The sequence below is a fragment of the Cryptomeria japonica genome, chromosome 10 (assembly GCF_030272615.1).
Source record: "Cryptomeria japonica chromosome 10, Sugi_1.0, whole genome shotgun sequence".
NCBI classification, from domain to species: domain Eukaryota; kingdom Viridiplantae; phylum Streptophyta; class Pinopsida; order Cupressales; family Cupressaceae; genus Cryptomeria; species Cryptomeria japonica.
The window spans coordinates 787039704-787059798 of NC_081414.1; the positions used below are offsets into that span (position 1 = coordinate 787039704).

General features: G+C 33.5%; 1 protein-coding gene across 1 annotated transcript in view; it reads right to left on the reverse strand.

The window, feature by feature from the left end:
* LOC131039209 (uncharacterized) overlaps positions 1 to 8201 on the reverse strand; it is a 138635-nt gene extending 130434 nt beyond the window's left edge. Inside the window, exon 1 of the mRNA XM_057971895.2 lies at positions 8021 to 8201. The gene's annotated coding sequence lies outside the window, so the exon portion shown is untranslated. The remainder of the gene's footprint in view (positions 1 to 8020) is intronic.
* Between the last annotated feature and the right edge of the window lie 11894 nt (positions 8202 to 20095).

Consider the following 20095-nt stretch of genomic DNA (forward strand, 5'->3'; position numbering starts at 1 on the left):
ATTGGAAGGAACCTCAGTCACTGCATTCGCCAAATTTTCGGCTTTAGGTTTGAAATTCGGCGAATATATAAAAATTTAAAAAAATTCGTAACTGTTCGCCTCAAATTCGTAAGGCAGAAATATGAGTTTACTATTTTAGGGCACCGGGTGAAGCTGAAGTTCGTTCATCGCGCAACTGAAGCCGATTGTGCCTGTTCATGCTTTGTTTGTGTGTCGTCCGTCTCTGTTCGTCGCGCGACTGAAGCTGGCCGTGCTGAAGTTCGTTTGTGTGTCATTCGTCGCGCGACTGAAGCTGGTCTGTGCTCTGTTTGTGTGTGTTCTACGTGTTCGTGAACCCCTGCCCAGACACCGCAGCTTTCCCCCGATGTTCGTTTATGCTATTCATATTCATAAATATTATTGTTTTTTTGCCTTACGGGGTGAGAGTTTATTATTTTATAATTTTTATTCAAATATAAACGTGAAAATATTATTGTTTTTTTCCCTTACGGTGAGGATTTTATTATTTTAAAATTTTAATTTATATTAATTTTTGTTTTCTGAGAGTTCTATTATTTAATAATTTTAATTTATATTAATTTTTATTAAAATATTAATATTTAGTATATTTAATTTATCTTTATTCTATTTTACTTAAACTAGAGTAAAATATTATATTAAATACTAAATAGCATTTTTTATTTTTTACTTGTTAATTTTGTTAATTTAGTGTTTTTTTTTTTTTAATTAAAAGATATATATTAATTTTTGTTTTTATAATTTATTGGATATATTATTTATATTTGAAAAAAAATTATATAAGGCAAATTCAATGCCGAATTTTTTTTTGAATTTTTTGCCCTTGCCGAATTTCATGGTAGCCAAATTCGAACGCGGTGTCTTACGAAGGAACCTTTGCAACCACAACACCTCCATTTACCCCAGCATTCTCTGCAATTGATTTCACAGGGTAGCTCAAAGCTCGTTTATCAATACCCACACCAATCTTTTGTTCATCATTTTCAAGCGTCTCTCTAATAGCATCAACCTTTGAAGAGGGCATCAAGAAAACACAACCTTCACCAATGGCAATGCCTTCCTCAACAGCTTGCCTTTGTTGCATTCAAGGCATCCTCCAAAATGCTTACCATGTCTCTTGCATTTATCATCTTTTTATCAATCAGCAATAGCTTACAGTTCATAGACATCTTTTCACTGTTAGAAACAAAGTATGTAGAAATATATCCATGGTCAACCTGACTATTTTCTGCAACTTTTCACTCTTATTTCATGGTCTCTGCTATCATATTTACTACTTCATACTTGTTCCCAGCACTCACCACACTCATAAGGATTCCTCTTATCGTTGTACCAAGGACTACAATGCTAATATATGGGGCTGGAATCAGTGATCCAAAGTCTGAAAATATTAGAATCAGCAGCAGCATATGATGGGTACAGCAGTCAATAGTCAGTAGTATTGACAGTTTCAAAGCTAAAATTAACTGAATAGTGACAGAAAACCCCCTCTCAAATAGCCATAGGAACAAGGATGCAAAACCCTAATCCACAAGTGCCCACAACTCCTTACCTCCAAAGGCTCCAACATCCATGAGTGCTAAGTCTATCAAAGACAAAACACTATACAATACAAAATCCCTGAAGAGAGTCATGTTTATCAACAAGTGATGTATGATATGATCCTTGAAGCACGACCACCTGTACCAAGTCTTCCGCTGCTCCACTCTGGTACAACCATCACCATACCAAGAGTTGTGAACCAACTCATCGTGATCCTTGTGAAGTAGTGTACCAATTATGCCAACCCCTATGATGGTGCAAAAGATACCACCAATGTCATATGATGATAGGATCTCATCATAGTAGTGATCCCAATCCATCCAAACAGCTGCTGTCCTCAAAATATACCCTGAAAACTCCATGATCAGCAAGGTGGGACACCCATCTATCAACACTGTATGAGGTAGAGAGCAGCGGATTAGGGATGGAATACGTCTGCCCTCATGCTCATCTCTGTACCATAAACCATATTCCATCTAAAACTCCAGCATATGCCACTCAAAATCAAGTACCGTTATGACATCATCTTCATACCTTGGATCATAGACCAGCTGCAACTCCACACCTCCACATACATGCCAATCACCATGAAATGCCTCCATGACATATGTCACAAATTCTGAAATCGGGGCGCCCTCATACTCCACCAAGGAATCTTCAGTATGACAGGGTTGTGTCTCAACACAAGTAGACTCCCCAAACTCCTCAAGGATGGCTAAATGCCCAACCAAATCTGAATAACAAATGTCTCCATCTTCGCATGCATGCATATTACTGTTAGCTGGTCCACCAAGTGAGTGCTCAACTATTTCATCCATAACCATGACTTGAGCCTTCAATGGGCTCTCCAAAAGAGGTGACTTATGAACCCATAATGCAAACTATGTGTACAAACAGAAATTCCTAAATCATACATTTCTTCATGTCCATGTAAATCTGAGTGTTCTTCGTGCTTGACCATCACAAGAGGCTCTTCCCTTAAATCTTGAATGTCAACAATAGAAGACTTCACACCACTATTATCCTCATGCATTATGGCTGCCATAGATGACTAAATTTCTGCTGTGAATGTTGAAGAATGTGCCAAGCTCAACTACCAACAAAGCTCATCAACTCAAATTTCTGTTTCCTGAAAGGTCTTTTGAGTGCTCTTCAAGGAATCCATAGTGACCTTAAGCTCATAGGTAAGATTATCAACTTAATCTTCTTTCCCTCTTAGTGCATCAAAATATATATCTCGTCAAGCTTAATAAGATGATCTCCGTCTGAAAGTAGGTGTAGGTAGTTTGATTTCATTACCACCAAGGTTTCTCTGAGAACCTGTGAGTCTGCAAGAGATAGTTCTTCAAAGTTCTTGTGTGTCCCATTACCCTTCCAACAATAATCTGCCATCAACTTATGAGTATTATCATGATAAGTTAGGGCTGCAGTAAAGATGTCTTCATTGACCTTCAATTGCCTTGCCAGATGATGGGGCCCATGGGGTCCATCATCTTCATACAAATTTTCTGATTTATATTCACAACCAGGCTTTCCAAAATCAGCTACCTCTATGACATCTTTTTTCACACAACCCATGTTTTGAGGCTAGGTCAATATCACATTCAATCAAGGCGTCATTATCATAGCAGTGTAGAATCATCTTTTTCCCACAAGACAACATCATCATCATCATCATAAGAGTAGGGTGTCAAAACACAAGTAGATTCATTGTCTTCTTCAGTTGCTGGTCTAGAGGGTGAATGCAAAATCATAAAGTGATCCCTAAATTCTTGCAAGGCTAAATCAACTTTATCAAAGTCACTTTGCTCACAACGTGACAAAATTTCTGTATCTCTTTCATATTTATGAACATCATCACTATCCAAGTTATCCAAATCACAAATTGATTCCTTACCAATAAGATGTACAATTGGTTCATGCAATGGAAAACTAGTAGAATTCATGCCTCCACATAGCTGATCAATCAATGCTGGTTTGGCAAACTCCATGACAGCATTTTCTTCAACTGTGTGGTTGCCGTGAAGAGTTATCTATTCTCCACTTGTCAGTGCAATAGTTGATTCTTGCTTGTCCATATCCTCATATGGCTGAAGTGAACTTGTGAACATGGCTCCATTCTCCTTAGGGCTTCCAAATGTTCAGCTAGGAGTCCAAACTTCTAGACATGTTGACTGATTTTTGTCTTTCCCATGATTATTTGAAATGCAAATCACAAGCAAGTGATTCCTCTTTCTTTTCTATCCCTTCTTCAATGATAACTTCTAAGTTTTCTTCTTTCAGGAATGTTTCTTATAGCTTCTTCTCTTTACTCTTCTCATTCATATCTGACTCTCCAACCAGCTAGTCTTTAAGACAATACCTCATACTACCTTGATTTTGACAATCCTCTGATTCATCATATTTAGAACCTGAGTTTTTAGTAAAATCCTCAAGCCATTTAACTTTTCCGTCTCCACAAACATCAACTCCCTCTTGACTAGACACATTTTGACCTTCTTTTGATTTTGATCGAGATTCTGATTTGGACTTCCCTTTTTTTTATGTAGTACTTGTCAAAAGATTCAGTGGCTTTGACAGCCTCAAGTTCACCTGAGTACTCGTAAAAAACTCTGATATTCTTAGATATTCATTTACAAGTATAGTTTTTCCTATCAGACTCAGATATTGTTGGAATGTTAGAAGATCCTTATACTATTGATATTTTTAATACCATTTATCGATTTTAAAGGCCACAATGTCATTGTCCTTTTCTTCCATTCCTGTGATCAACCTTACTACCCCACAGGCTGGTAGAATTCTCACTCAGATACCACTGAAACATACCCACTCAAAAAATTCAAGTTTGCATGCACAATCTGTAATTTTATACACTAGGTTCATTAATCAGACTTATATCCTTTTATTTATACCCTAGATTGTAATCAGATTTGTGACAAATAAGTTAACATTCAGTAAGTACTCAATAGACAATCACACATACCCTGGGAAAACCTCCAAGGAGGAAAAACCCAGCATTAAAGACCCACAGGTCAGATTATATATTCTCCTCTTAAATGCATAAATACAATACTTAGCTTCTCTGTCAGATCTGGTCCTTTTGTATAGCAGATCTGCACTTTCTAAGTTCTCCAAGGTTTGTATATCACAGCCTATGTCCTCTTGGACAAATTCGCACAATCTTGAATGAATTCGCTTTCTCCCTTGTAAATTCGCCCTTTATTAGCAGAGCTGTTTTCGCCTTTGCTTGTGAATGAATGAGTGAATATTGACTTGCAAATGTCTCTTATTTATACACATTTTAATCCTTGATTGCAAGTCGGCCTCCTTTGGGTTTTGGCGCCAATTTAATTAGGTGGCGTGATATAGGATTGGGCTGGGCATATATTAGAGTCACGTTACCCTAGGATAGGGCCCAGACCTAAAAGGGGTTCGGATGTTGCCTTCAGGCAATCCGAACCCATACATAACCCTAGTTACAAACAACACAATCATTAAATATTAAACTCAGAGAAACATATCAGAACTTCATCACACAATGCTAATCCATTGAAAGCAGATTAGGACAGAAATCGGTCAAAGCTAACTCACTTTAATTGATTCAATACTGGTAAATTCATTCTCATAATACTAAGACCAGAATGGGATCTTATTACAATCTGAATAATGTTTTCAATTTTTAATACTTCCAGTATACATACTGATGGATCCCATCTAAGAAGCATTCCTTCAACTGTATGGAGCAATTTACATCTTCATTATTTGTCTAGATCTGACCAGGCCGGAATGTTGAAGATAGGCACCTTGATATGATATAGACAGGCACCTTGAAGTGGTGCCACCTCCCAGTGATTCACCTCCTGCTACTGCAGCATGAATGTGATCTGCTCCTGGCAGTTCCAATCCAAGAAGTGGTTCGACAAGCTTACTCCCTCCTTTCTCCAGTTACTCCTAACTGTCGCAATTGACAAGATATTTTTAATACTTAGATTCAGCCCTTGAGATCTGCTACAAGAGGATGGGGTTTTTATCGTACCTCAGTTAACCTCTGAGTTTTTCGTCTCGGAAGGCTTCTGGCACAGGGCAGTGTTTGCAACAGATCAAGCATGCTTTCCCAAGTAAGAAATTCATATATTTATGCTAGCTTGTGCAAAGAGGAGACACAAGTCAGCCTAGGTGGAGAAGTCAGCCTAGGCCCGATGAGAAACAAAATCATTTAATTGACACTCCTTTAATGAATGCTCAAGTCGGCCCAAAACAAACCAGCACATTACTAAAGTCGGCCCCAAAATATTTAATAATTACATTTATCAATAATTATTTATTTGTTTATTTAATAAAAAATGCTGGCCGACCTAGATGGACCCCATTAGATTTATTATTTTTTTAATTAAAAACGCTGGCCAACCTAGCCATAAATCGGGATCATCACAAAAGGGGGGAAGATCACAACTAGGAGAGTCGTGCCCCAAAACCTATTGATCATCCATAAGGTAAGCCCGGACGAGTTGTCACCCATAACAATGACAAGACAAGGAAGGAGTTTAGGTAGATCTACATTTTCTGGCAAAGCAACCGCAGCAAATTGAGACAATGCATGCACATAATCAGGAAACAAGGACTCCCAGAGGAGGAAACTCCCTTCTCAATTGACGGAGCAACTACAAGAGGAACTTGACAAGAGAGTTTTGACAAAGAAGGATCAACCAAAACTAACTAATGTTAAGGCTCCACCCTAAACCGCCAAGAAGGAGAACAGACTCCTCTCAATTTTTTACAAAAACATTCTCATGTCAAACGCTCAAAGGTGAAGCACCATCCACAACAAAAGGTGATCCTTTCATAGTCCAGGTTGCAACCAAGGGTGCTCACCAACCTGGGGCTTGGTCTCTTTAGGAAGGCATGAAGATAGATAAAGCTAAACAAGAATCTGAGAAAAGATCAAATGGAGCACAATACAGTTTTTGGGGTAGCAGATAAACGCCTCCCTGAAGAACTAAGAATCAAAGAAAAGCTAGATGGACACAAAACCTAAAGAGGAAGATTCAGTGATCAAATCAAAACAAGGGCAAGAGAAAAAGCCTCAAACAAGGGATAAAAACTCTGCGAACCAACACCAAACCTGAAGAGGAAGATTCAGTGATCAAATCAAAACAAGGGCAAGAGAAAAAGCCTCAAACAAGGGATAAAACTCTGCAAACCACAATTTCAAACACAACATGGCATTATTTAAAAACCCTTGTGCGCATGTGTAGATAACCCAAGTCACTCAGGTTGTAAAGGTACCATCCCTTTCTCGGGAATTTTCCACGGCTGAGTTTTGAACTCAACAATGGCTGTAGCTATTCTGGCTCCAAAAATGCCTTGCCGTACACCGATAACTTTCGTGTTATACAACAGTGGGACAGCGGCCTCAGTACTTCTGCCGAGCCCCCCATCCATTCTGTGCCTATTCTACAGTTTTTGTATCCGCACAACACGAAAGAAATGCCATAGCCCCAAAGGCTTGTACCTCATCAATGAAAAACAAATAATTAAATTCAACTAGTCTAGAAGCAACTCCAACACCCACATTTTTTTAGGTGTAACTGACTTAAGGCCAAAGGGATTTATTTAAAAGCTTGTGAGAAAGGATTTTTTCAAATTTTTCAGCCATAGAAAAGGGGAAAGGAGGTAGAGCAAGTAAACATATTCATCGGCAACCAACCAACCATGGTCCACACACTGCACGCATGGTGTTCTGGACCAGCAGGGTTTGAACATAGCTTGTTTGCGTGCGTAGTAATGCCCCTTCTCAGCTACTAGACCACAAGCCAATGTTTGCGTTGTGATGCCCGGCCTTAAACCACATCCCGACGCACTTTTTTTATTAGAATTAATTAATAGGGATTATAATAGTGGACCACACTTTCCTCTAAAAAACATCACAATTTGTCGAGGTGCACCAGTCTATCACGCAAAGCCTCTTTAAACGATGCTAACTGTTCAAATTTCTCAACTATGCATCGCCCTAATTATTCGTTTATCCCTAATTGCGATCAAAATACAAACCCTCATACTGCAACGGATAAAATGGAAATGTGCTGCTCACAACGGAGTGCCTAAAGAGTGAAAGCAGAATGGATCTTTTTCTATAAGGTTAAAATTTCTTCCAAGGCATTTGATTCTTAGAAACTAATTCGGTGTTTATAATTCTTAATTGCTTGTCGCCCGAAAGCTCACAGGCTACATAATTCTCTGCAAGAAGCATTTTATTTACAGCAATTTGATTCATCCACGGTAAATAAATAAATCGAATACAAAAGAAAACATCAGTATTTAAAAACCATAGGATGCAATTAATTAGATATTAGTTCAGGGTTTAAGGTAGTTTCTCTAACAGCAGAGTTTGCACTGTGTATGTAAGGGAAAAAAACAGCAATGAGAGAAAAATTATCGAATTAATATTATTGATGATTACCTGGGGTTTTATTTTCGATTCGCCCTTTGAATTTCCCGCATTCGCTACTATGATTTGTATGTCTCCTTTCTCAAGTTTACAGGCAGTGAAGGCCTTCGTTCTATGATAGGTTTTATTTGAAGTTCAGAACCGAGGAGTACAAATTTTGTTTTCTTCAAGGAGAGGAAAATTTTGATGAATTGGTATCATGCCTTAACATTAAGGTGAAGATGTATAGCTAATTTTTTAAAAATTAAATAAATTTTTATATAGTTGGTTTTTTAAAAATAAAATAGGTTTAACTGAAAAAGCAAAAACATTAAGTATTAAAGGATCTTAAAATATGAAAAAGTTATTATATATAGTTTTAAGCAATCAAATAAATATTTACATTAAAAATTTAAAATTTAATATATAATATTAAATAATTAATTTCGAAAAAAATTGTAATAGGAAGGAAGTTTCAATCATCTAGGTTACCTTATCTCATACTAGATAGGTCATGTTCTTCTACTAGCTCACAATCAATGGAAGTTACGTCTTCTCATTTTTCAAGACCAAAATCCTAAATATCAAGCAAAATCTTCATGCAAAAAAGTAAGACAAACTTTCTACCATTGATTGTTGAAGACAAGGAGCTTTGAACACTTACACAAATTATCATGTTGGCCTATCAAGGGTCAGAGTTAGACCTTGCCACATTCCAAATAATGTCAAATACAGTAAACTACAAGATCAATCATCAATGGTTTATTACCTTGGCAAAAAATGTAGAGAAGAAACTACATCAGGGGGTTGGGAGTTGGAAATTCAACATACCACTTACCAAAACAGGGCACTTCACAAACATTAACCTCAAAGTTCGATTAGTGATGAGGACCATTTTGAGGTTCAGACCTTCACCTGCCACATACCAATCATGAAATTCACAAGTATTAAATGCCAAGTCTGAACACTTAACAAAAGTAGGTACATTTCGAAGGTCAGGGGTTGGCCCTAACTCATGCCTTTTGCCAACAAAACACTGAACATTGAACTCTCAAGAGTCGAAGCTTGATTCACTCTTTCAGTTTGGCATCTATGACCAAATGTAGGTCAATGCAATTAGAAGATATATTAGTTTAAAATAGAAAGTATAATGAAAAGACAATCCTAGAAGAAATTTTTTTTTCCAATAGTCATTCTAAAGCTTCAAATAGTAGGACCAAATTTAACAAAATTACATATTTCTCAAATAATAGTTTTAATTATGACCCTTTATATGTCATGTATTAATATTAATTAACCAGCAAAAAGAATCATTAAAAGGTAGTTGATATCAAGACTTCTCCAAATAGAATTGAAAATTTAATATTATTAGTAGCAAGGCTATTGGGTGGATATAAAATCTTCTCATATAGAGAGGAAAAAGTTTTCTCATATAAAATATTCATTCAATGAAAATGCATATAGAAAATAGAATGTTGTGAAACAAATAAATTGGGATGAAATTGTTTTGTATCTTATTTGGATTTAATTATTTCAATGAGTTCTCTAAGGATCCTGCCAACAACAAAAGCATAGGATAATTGCAAATGTTGAGCTTTAGGAATTGTTGAGGGTGTATACGGTGAAAATGGATGATGAAAACAATAATATTGAAAGACTAACAAAGATCCAACCACAAAACCCTAGCCTAACAATGAAAAGCATCCACCATACACAAATTAAGATACCTAAGATCATGCAAATAAACAATAACAAAACAAGATATAGCATCCACGTGTCTAGTAGGGTTTCAATCTCCATTTCTTCCTATCTCCATTAAAAACAAGAGCTCAACAAAGAATGGAAATGTGGTTGATAGCTTGATTGCATAACATTGATTATGTCATTAGGGATTAGGGTTGAAAAAGAAGAGGGCATCCTCTTATATATAGAACATTATAAGAAATGGAGGGATAAGATTAAGAGGTGTAAAGGATAAATGGTTGGCTAGGATTAAAGGGTGTGTAGAGGAAATAATTAAATGATAAAGGGGGTAGGTAAAAGAAGAATAAAGAGATGAATGACATGTGTCATGGGTAGAAAAGGCTAATGAATTAATTAAATAGATAAAGATTTATTTAATTAATAGAGGAAGTGTTACGAAAAGGACAATTTAAATAAATAAAAATATTTATTTAAATGAGGAAAGGCTTAGAAGAGGATTAATGAATTAATTAAATAAATAAAGATTTATTTAATTAATAGAAGACTTGGGATAAAATAATTAAATGAATAAAAATATTTATTTTAATTAGACAAGACAATTTTAGGTGTCTACAAAGGGTATATGTTGATCTATTTGTATTGACTTTTTTTCAGGGCATTTAAAGTATGGTGGGGCATACTTAAAAAGTTTTATATGCTTTGACCAAATGTAATCATGGTCAATCAAAGCTACTTTATGCAGAGAATAGTGTCTTGTAATACCCCTCCCTTGATCAGACTCTTGATACTTAGTTTGACCATGGTGTTTGGTGGATGGTGGATACATTATGTTGTGATGTTTATTTTTATTTTGATACTATGCTATGATGGGCTATGCTTTGGTATGTGATTCAGTGGATGTAATTTTTCTTATGCACTATTTCCTTATGGATGATTAGATGTTAACTTTGCTTATGCATTATATCTTTGTGGATGATGAAATGTTAATTTTACTCATGTGTGTTGACCATGGACTAACTCATTTACCTTATGTATGAGATGTACTATGTATCTATCTTCATTGTATTGTGGAGTCTATATGGGGTGTGAGGGATGATTTTTCGTCACCCGCTACGGTGAGACACGGAACGTCACGATTCTCCTTCACCGGTGTGTCTACCGTGTTTGGATATATGTATTTATGTGTTGTTCGGTGATGCAGGAATTGTAGGTGCAAGATACCGACTTCATTTGACTTCACAGGTCTGAGTGTACCTACATTATCCGATGGAAATTGGAGGAGATAGATTTAAGGCCCGTCAATGTCACCCCTAGCTTGCTCAATCTCTGAGCGTTGTCAGTTGTCTTGTCAACCCTATTGGAATGCCACTTAGGCAACTTTTGGATGTTTGGTATGCGGGTCATGTCTATCTTTGCTCAGTTGAGTTTTATGTTTTAATGTGTTGATTGAGTTTTATCAAATTATTCTTAGTGTGTTTTTATATTTGATTAATTATTATTACATTAGTGTATTTAATAATTAATGTTAATGTTGTTGTGCATAAAGTTAATAAGGGAGTTAAATTGACATTTTACCTTTTTATTATTAAATAAATTAATTAATCATAAATAAATTATTTAATAAATTGTTTGTCTAATAAATCAAGTTTGATTTTTTTTAGTTGTGTCATGCTTTTTGTGTGAGGAATAAATTAATTTAGAATTAAATAAACATGATTCATTTTGGAAGGATTTTTAAAGATTGAATAAATTTAATTATATATTAGATTTAAATGTTTATTGATTATTTTAGAAACTAAATTTTAAATTTTAAATTTTGATAGAAGTTTTCAAAAAAAGGAAAGATTTTTGAGCTTGTGTGTGGCAGAGAGTTTTTGGAGAAAGTTTCCTTCCGGAAAGGATTTTTAAAAAATCCTTCATATTCTATAATTGTTCCAGAAGGTGGGGATTGTTCTTCATTTTGCAAATTTTGTGGTTGCTTCATGAATTTCTTCTAGGTTTTTTTAGTTGAAAAAAAATAAAGAAGTTCATTTTTTTGGAAGCTTGAAGGAGGATTATTGTGGTTTGTTGTGTGTTGTAGTTCATTAGAGCTTTTTCACAATTCTTACCTAGATTGTTTTTGAAGGTGGGCTTTAAAATCCCTTGTAGTTGTTGTTTTCAAAAAATAATCTTTGCATGTTGTGAGTTAATAGATTCTTTTTCAAGTTTTTTGTTGAAAGAAAGGGTTAATTATTAAGTCTATTTGGGAAAATTTATATGGGGTTATTCCATTCATTTGTTTATTTTCTTCTATGTGAGTTTTAGGGATGAAAGAAAGATTTAGACTGGGTGATTTGAGTTTCATAGTTTTTAATGTTAAGATTGTTAACTGGGAAAACTTTTTTATTTAAGATATATATATATATATATATATATATATATATATATATATATATATATATATATATATATATATATATATATATATATATATATATATATATATATATATATATTAATATTGTATGTTGTTTTGCTCAAAGAAAAAAAATTCATTTTTATTTATGTTAATTTTAATTTATTTATTTTATTCGCAAGTGTGGGGGGGGGGGGGCATGTGGCTCCACCCCCACACTATCGTGGGAAGTACCAAGTTTGTATTAACATAAAAAATAATTTAAAATTAACATAAAAAGAAATAAAAACAAAATTCGAGTACTTGCCATAGCTGAGGGCCTGCAGACCCACAGTCGTGGGCGCTCACGACTATGGGCTGGCAAACCCACTCAAACCCATAGTCGTGAGTCAATAACCCACGTTTACCCCCACTTTGCACAATGGGTATTCTGTCAGGGGCAACATGGTTCAATTCGGTTGATATATATATATATATATATATATATATATATATATATATATATATATATATATATATATATATATATATATATATATATATATATATATATATATATGTGTGTGTGTGTGTGTGTGTGTGTGTGTGTGTGTGTGTGTGTGTGTGTGTGTGTGTGTGTGTTTATTTTTTTAATTTAAAAGATCAGTCTGGTTTTTTTTATGAATATCTGTTGTTATAAAAATATATATTTAAATATGTATATGAGTATTTGTGTATTTCTAAAGTTCAAATTCGAAGTATTATTGTTTTGAGAATTATTGGATTGAATTAATGAATAAATCATATTTGTTTATCTTGGAGGAACTTTGGTCTTGTGAGTTAATTAATTAAATAAAATTCATAATTGGGCAAGGTAATTACTTTTAATTCAATTTTTGATTCGTGTTATTATTGCTTTGAAATGATTATTTGCTAGAGATTGCAAGTGAATCATTATTGGTTAGTTTCTATGTGTGAGTGACTTATTGGCATTATACGAGAAAGGGGTGTGCTTGTGTATATGTTTGAATGGTTTTGAAATCGAGTGGTCTCGTTATGTGTACTTGTGACTTATTGGCTTTGACTTTTATTTCTTTTTTCCTTCATGTGGTCTCGTTATGTGAGTTGATCGAATAGTTTTGTATTACCTCTAGTTGGTTAAACCTTGGTAGAGGTTTTAGGTAACCAAGTTTATTTTATCAATTACGCTTGAACTCCTTGAGTGTGGTTGGCCTTTGTTTTTCTTGCCTTGGAGTTCTTTGGAGGTTGTGTAGTGTCATGAGGGAGAGTGGCTTCCGAGTGTGGGTCAGGGCCCAAAGTGGCTGCCAGGATAACCCCTCAAAAGTTGGATAATTAAGTGATAATCTAATAATCTATTAGGGGGTTTGTAGTTAAAATACTAATCAAGGTTAATTGTGCTCCGCTCATGGTTGAGTGCTCGTACAAACTCAAGATGCAGTGGGAAGGCCTGGAATGGCATAACCAACTACCTTGTCCTCATGAAAGGTTTGTTGGTTCTGCATGAGTGATTGGATGGGGGTCAGAGGTTCGGGAGAGACTGATAGGATAACCCAAGATGGGGGTCGAGGCCTGCAAGGACAACCCATTCCAAACCATGCGATGACACTCTTCCCTTATGTTCACTAGCCCCTAAGCTTTCTTGTTGGAGTCTATTACGTAAGTTCTTGGTTTATGTGGTTACCCAATGAGATGCTTTAGACCATGTGTTGCTTCCTTTGTGGTTTGCTTGAGGGTCTTACTTCTATCTCCTAGCACGAAGGGGTGGTTCCTTTTTGGACCACATGGTTGGGTGGTAGTGCATTTTTCCATTGGGTGTTTTATTTCAGTCTTATGAGGATTGGTTTCGCACATGCTCCAGGTTGCCTTGTGGATATGGTTAGCTCAATGTACCAGTTGGATTTTTCCATGTACCTTCATGGATCTTTTGTGTAAATCTCTTGGACCTTGTGTGGTCAGATGTATCATATGCTTATGTGTTCCTTCATTGCAAAGATGTAATTATGATGTAAATGGGTAAAAGCACAAAACTGTGTTAGGTTTCAGGCCAACTTATCAGCACAAATGAATTTAAGTAATTATAACTAAAAATTAATCTTAGTCCAACATATGGTCTATATATATTCATTATAGCTAAGTTATATATGGGTCACAACTTTTCCAATTGGAAATGTCTACTAAATGTATATTTTATACCATTTTGGATCTAATTACCAAAATTTAAAAAACTCGATGTTTCAACAACTACTTTTATAAATAATATTTTTTTTGAAATGTGAAAATACCCTTTTATAGATCTATAAGTGAATTTTCCAAAATATATATATTTTAACACTTTAATTAATTTTTATATTTTATATTTGATTTTTATTGAAAGTAGGTCATCAACAATAAAATATAAGGTTGATTATCTTGTTAAGGAAAAATACAAGTTTATTTAAAAAAATATGATGCACTAGAGAAAAGAATCCATGTCAAGATGATATAATTATTTTCTAATTTGGATAAATAATTAGAAAAAAAGGTGGCGAGAATTAGAAAGAGTTATATTTCAGCACACACAACTTTTCAAATTTATTGAAAAATATAAATTTACAAAAAAAAGTAAAAATATATCCATGCACTAAAGTTTCAAGTTACCAATATACACAAATAAATTGAAGAAAAAAGGTAAAATTTACTAAATAAAGTGTGGTGGCTTGTGTAACTTCAATTTTAACATTTTATCAGCAACTAAATTATAGTATTTACTTTATTAAAAACTACATTCAAATAATTTTTAATTTTTTTAAAAAAATTACAAACATAAAATAAACAAAAGAATATAAATTTTATTAGTTTATATCATTTCAAAATTTAAAACATATATTTCACTTTATATTGATTTAATATAAAAAATTGAATCAACATTGGCCATTTCCTTTATAAAAGTGTGACACAACTTTGTACTTTTACCCAAACATGATGTATTATTATGAGACCTTGTGATGTAAATGCAGTGCAATTGTGATGAGACTTAGATGGTAGGCTTTTATCTAGTAAAATGGAATTATTGATTCAATGCAATGGAATGAATTGTTCTAAATGTGGCTTTAGGAACGTTTATATTATTAAATGCACAATGTATGATTCAATCTTTTTTTAATGGGAATTATTTAGTGAATTAATCTATCTAAGTTCATGAATGTTTAATGTTATCTTAAATGGATTAATTGACCTTAAATAACATTTGATTAGTTTAATTAAGTAATACGCATTGGGAAACCCTTTAGGAGTTGTAGTTTAAGTCTTCCGCTTGTGCAATTAATTATAATATTTCATCTTAATGCAATTGTATGTTCATTATGATTTTATTTTTAAAAAATTTCTATTATTTTTCAAGTGTTTTAGTTGAATCCTTTAGGGTTTCTTGGCGGGGCATTACATGTCTACAATCTATTATATATCTTTTAAATATTCAACCTTTAACTTCAAATTCAATAATGACAATCCTTTTGTGTATTCAATGGCTTGAGCCAAACCAACAAATCTAAATAATAAAAGACACAAATAACAATGGACTGATAAGAAATTGAAAAAATGGTCACCAAAATACAAACATAAAATCCATATTTTAGTTTCGATAGTACTACCCCCCATACCAGTTCTACTTTTAGTTTAGATTTGATATGGCTTGGAGTCGACCTCGAGTAACTAGGGAGCTTGGGGAAACCCTACGTGAACCCAAATGAAATTTCATGCATTATTAATCATTATGGTGCAATGATCTTAAGATATCATTATTTATTTTGTTGTTGTTAATATTTACTAACCATTGTTTGTTATTCATTATAAGTTGTGATTCTAGGTCATATTCAAAGGTGAACTCTTCTTTCTAGTTCTTTCTTGATTACTTCTTGAAAAAATAATTGATTTAATATTTACAAAATATTTCCTCATTCTAGTCTAAATTTATTTAGAAATGTTCAAAGCATATATTACAACATCACTATGTTTTCACTTTTCCAATCTCTTCTTTACTTGACTACTGCTATGAATATTGTAATTAATATCAATTTGCTTCATTTAGAATTGGAAAAGGAGTGATATATTTTTATATCCTTCTATTTTTTTTTTTCCTTTCCTTGTAAATTGATTAAGGGAAGATGACTAGTTAGGAAGAGAGTAAAGAGATCCTAATGATAAATCATTTCTTATAATTTTTTAGCATTTTGTTACACCGAAGGTGTTCCCTCTATAAAAGGGATGAGCTAACTTTGATAATCAGCACTCTATAGCGATTCATATCATGTGCAAGATAATTGAATTTGTGCAAGCTGTCAAATATTTTCTTGTAAATACATATATTCACAATTTTTTACCGATCACCATCATGTAATGTGTGCTCTTAGATTACTTTCCCTTTTGTATCATGTGGTAGGGGAAGAGCACCAGTAGCCGTCATAGCTAACTTCGTGCACCCACAGATCCTAAACAACACATCAAATTTTGATTTTTTTTTTTAGTTGTCTTCGTATGCGACTTAACTACTTATAGCTATTGATATGGCTTTTGGGTAGTAACGATGCACGTTGTGGAATAAGTTATGCACACAACGGTCAAAAAGTACACATTTCAAAGTGTCGCCTGATACCTAACTAAAGATGTTCCAATAACCGGCAACTCAAAATTGCTAGTACTTGTTGACAAATGTCCCAATAGTGGTGCACAAATGTTCCAATATTGGTACACAAATGGGACACATGTTTCAATAGTTGTGCACAAATGAGCCAATTAATTACAAAAAATGATCGGCTATTGGTACAAAACAAATTTATTAATGGTGTTTTCACTATGACAACTATTGGGGGGTCAACATGACAATAAGGTGACGGTTATTGGAACTATGTTATCTATTGGTACTCTTCCCCTACTTCAAATGTGAAATTGTTGGGACAACAGTAATAAAAACTACACATATATCTCATGCCATCTCTTTATTAAAATGACACAATACCTCTATTATTCATAATGCCTAAGTAATTATGCTAAAAAGCATTAAATAGTTATGGTATAAGTTTAATTTTTTTTTTAAAATGATATATATACATGTGTGTGTGTGTGTATGTATATATATGTATATACATAATATATATGTATATACATGTATATACATATAAATATATATACATATACATACACACACATATGTATATATATGTATATACATATAAATACACACACACACACACACACACACAGATGTGTGTGTGTGTGTGTGTGTGTGTGTGTGTTTTATTTAAGTGCTATTTGTTGTGGGGATAGCACCCTATATTAATAATAAACAGTATTACATATGCATTGGACCCTCAAAAAGGATATGGCCCTTACAATAACAAAAAACATTATCCAAACACAACCATTCCACTACATTAACCTCAGAATAGTAGCAATGCGATCACCCAAACTCGCCACCTTATCGATATTGTTTTCTGACAACCAGCCCAGGGCTTCGTTCATCATCCTTCTAAATGGACCCAAATCACCAGTGGAGACCCCTGCATGAAATATGTCCCAAGCGTTGCCCATGAAGTTTTCCTTCTTTGTCCTCAATTCTTTCGGAGCAACCTGAAGCTCATCTTCATAGTCTGAGACCTCCACGTCCGAGAGGAAGCACGCTAGGTTGAAGAAAGGACCTAGGATACTCGCCCATTCTTCTTCCAGTTCCATGACTGCATTACCTACAACACTGCCATCAACTACCTTGACGAACCTGTCCATTTTCTCAATGCAAGCTTCCTTGGACGAAAGAACATCCACTAACAAATAGAGAATGGTTTCGTAGATAAAACCATCACACCAATGCCTCTCTCTGTTGAGCATTTCCTCAACGATCGCGATAATAGCCGCTTGCCCATCGACATCAATGTCAAACAGTCGGTCGCATTGTTCTGCTAACCGCTCCTCGTGACACATACAACTCAGCCCAAAGTGGTGGACCAAGATTTTGTGACAACAAGAAAGGAAGCTTCCTCAAGGTACAGATCCAGTCTTTGCAATTTTCTAACTTGAGAACTACCCTGCAGATCATCCATGTTCCTAAAATAGCCGGTTGGGAGACTTTATCGAGGTTGCAGTCTAGGCAAAATCCAAGCAAATCTAAGCAAATTTGCCTCCTCTGTTTGAGAAAAGAAAGGGGAGCATAGTAATATGTGCGTGTCATCCCCTACACCATTTGATGAATCCCTCAGGCTCAACAATTCTCTTGAACACACAAAGCCAAGAAAGAAAGGCTCTATCCGATCCCTGCCCTCAGAATTGAAGATTTCTCCCGTTTTCAAAATTTACATCAAAAAATTTAAAAATTGATATATAATATAATAATACTTTTTGTTTTTAGAATAAATATATTGAGAATGATTATATTAATTAATAAATGTTTGTTTTATATATTGATATTTATTTATTTAATTAAATATATATTAAATAATATTTGAATTAGGTAGTAATGGAAGATTGGATGAAGGTTATTAGTATTAATGATTTTAAATAATCTTTTTTTAAAATTAAACTTTTAAACTTAAATTTTTAGATAATAAATATAACATATAAATAATAAATTAAATGTTTATAATCTTTAAATTTTATTTATTTTAATAATTACTATATTATAATATATAATTTAAATTATTAATTATAATATATTAAAAATTAATATTATTATTATTTAATTTTTTATAAATAAAATTAATAAATGGTTATATATTTATAATCAATATAATTATTACTCATATATATAAGATGAAATTAAATGAACCGATAAATTAAGAATTGATTTTTTACATTTTTTAATGTGTCATTTTATTTTTAACTTTTTAAGTTTGATTTTACTTTTAAGTTTTAATATAAAAGTTAAAATTTTAGTTAGTTTATTTTTATTTTTAATATTTATTTGAATTAAAGTTTTAATATTATAAATTTTATTTAATTTATTAATTTAGTAATTTTATTATTGATTATATTTTTTGAAATTATTTATTTTATAAATATTCAAGAATTTTGATATATTTTGATTTTTCATCTAGTTAAATTCTATTTTAATTTTTAAATTTATTTTCTCTAATACTTTGTCTCAATCACCTCCTTTAACTCACTCTAACTCCATCTATCTCTATCTCCCCATCTCCTTCCCTCCCTCTCTATTCATATCTCGTTCTCTCTATCTCTCTATCTCTTATTTACTCCATATCTCCCTCTATTTATTCTACTCTCTCATTGTCTCTCCCTTTCTATCTTTATTTCTCCCTCTCACTCTCTTCCTCCATCTCTTCCTCTATATATTTATCTCTCTTGTCCTTCTCTCTTTCCTTTCTATCTCTCTCATTGTCTCTCCCTTTCTATCTTTGCTTTCTATCCATAAATCTCTCCCTCTTTCCCTACCACTCTGTCTTTCTATATCTCTCTACTCCTCCCTCTTCTCTTTATTTATCTATCCTCTCTCCATCTATTTATACATATTCATCTCTCTCTCTCTCTCTCTCTCTCTCTCTCTCTCTCTCTCTCTCTATATATATATATATATATATATATATATATATATTTGTTCACTTCATCTCTACCTCCTCTCTTACTTTATATCTCTATTATCTCATTCTATCCATATCTTTCTCTACCTATATCTCTCTATCTTTTTTTATATCCCTATCTATCTCTCTATATATCCATCTACCTATATATCTCCCTCTCCCTCTCTACCTATCTCTCTCCCTCTCCCCCCTCTTCTCTCCATCCCTCTATCTATCTCTCTCCCTCTTTATAACCTAAATTTTTTTCTAATTGACCTTTCATACCGCTTCAATATACCCATTGCATTGCTAATTAATATTGATTTTATATAAAAATTATTTATAATTATTTTCAGAATAAATTTTTATATGTATGTATGAATATTTACACATATTTGAACCAGTACCCATACCAGGGAGGGGAAAAAATGAGGTATGAGTGTACCCAAACCTTAAACATGTACCTAT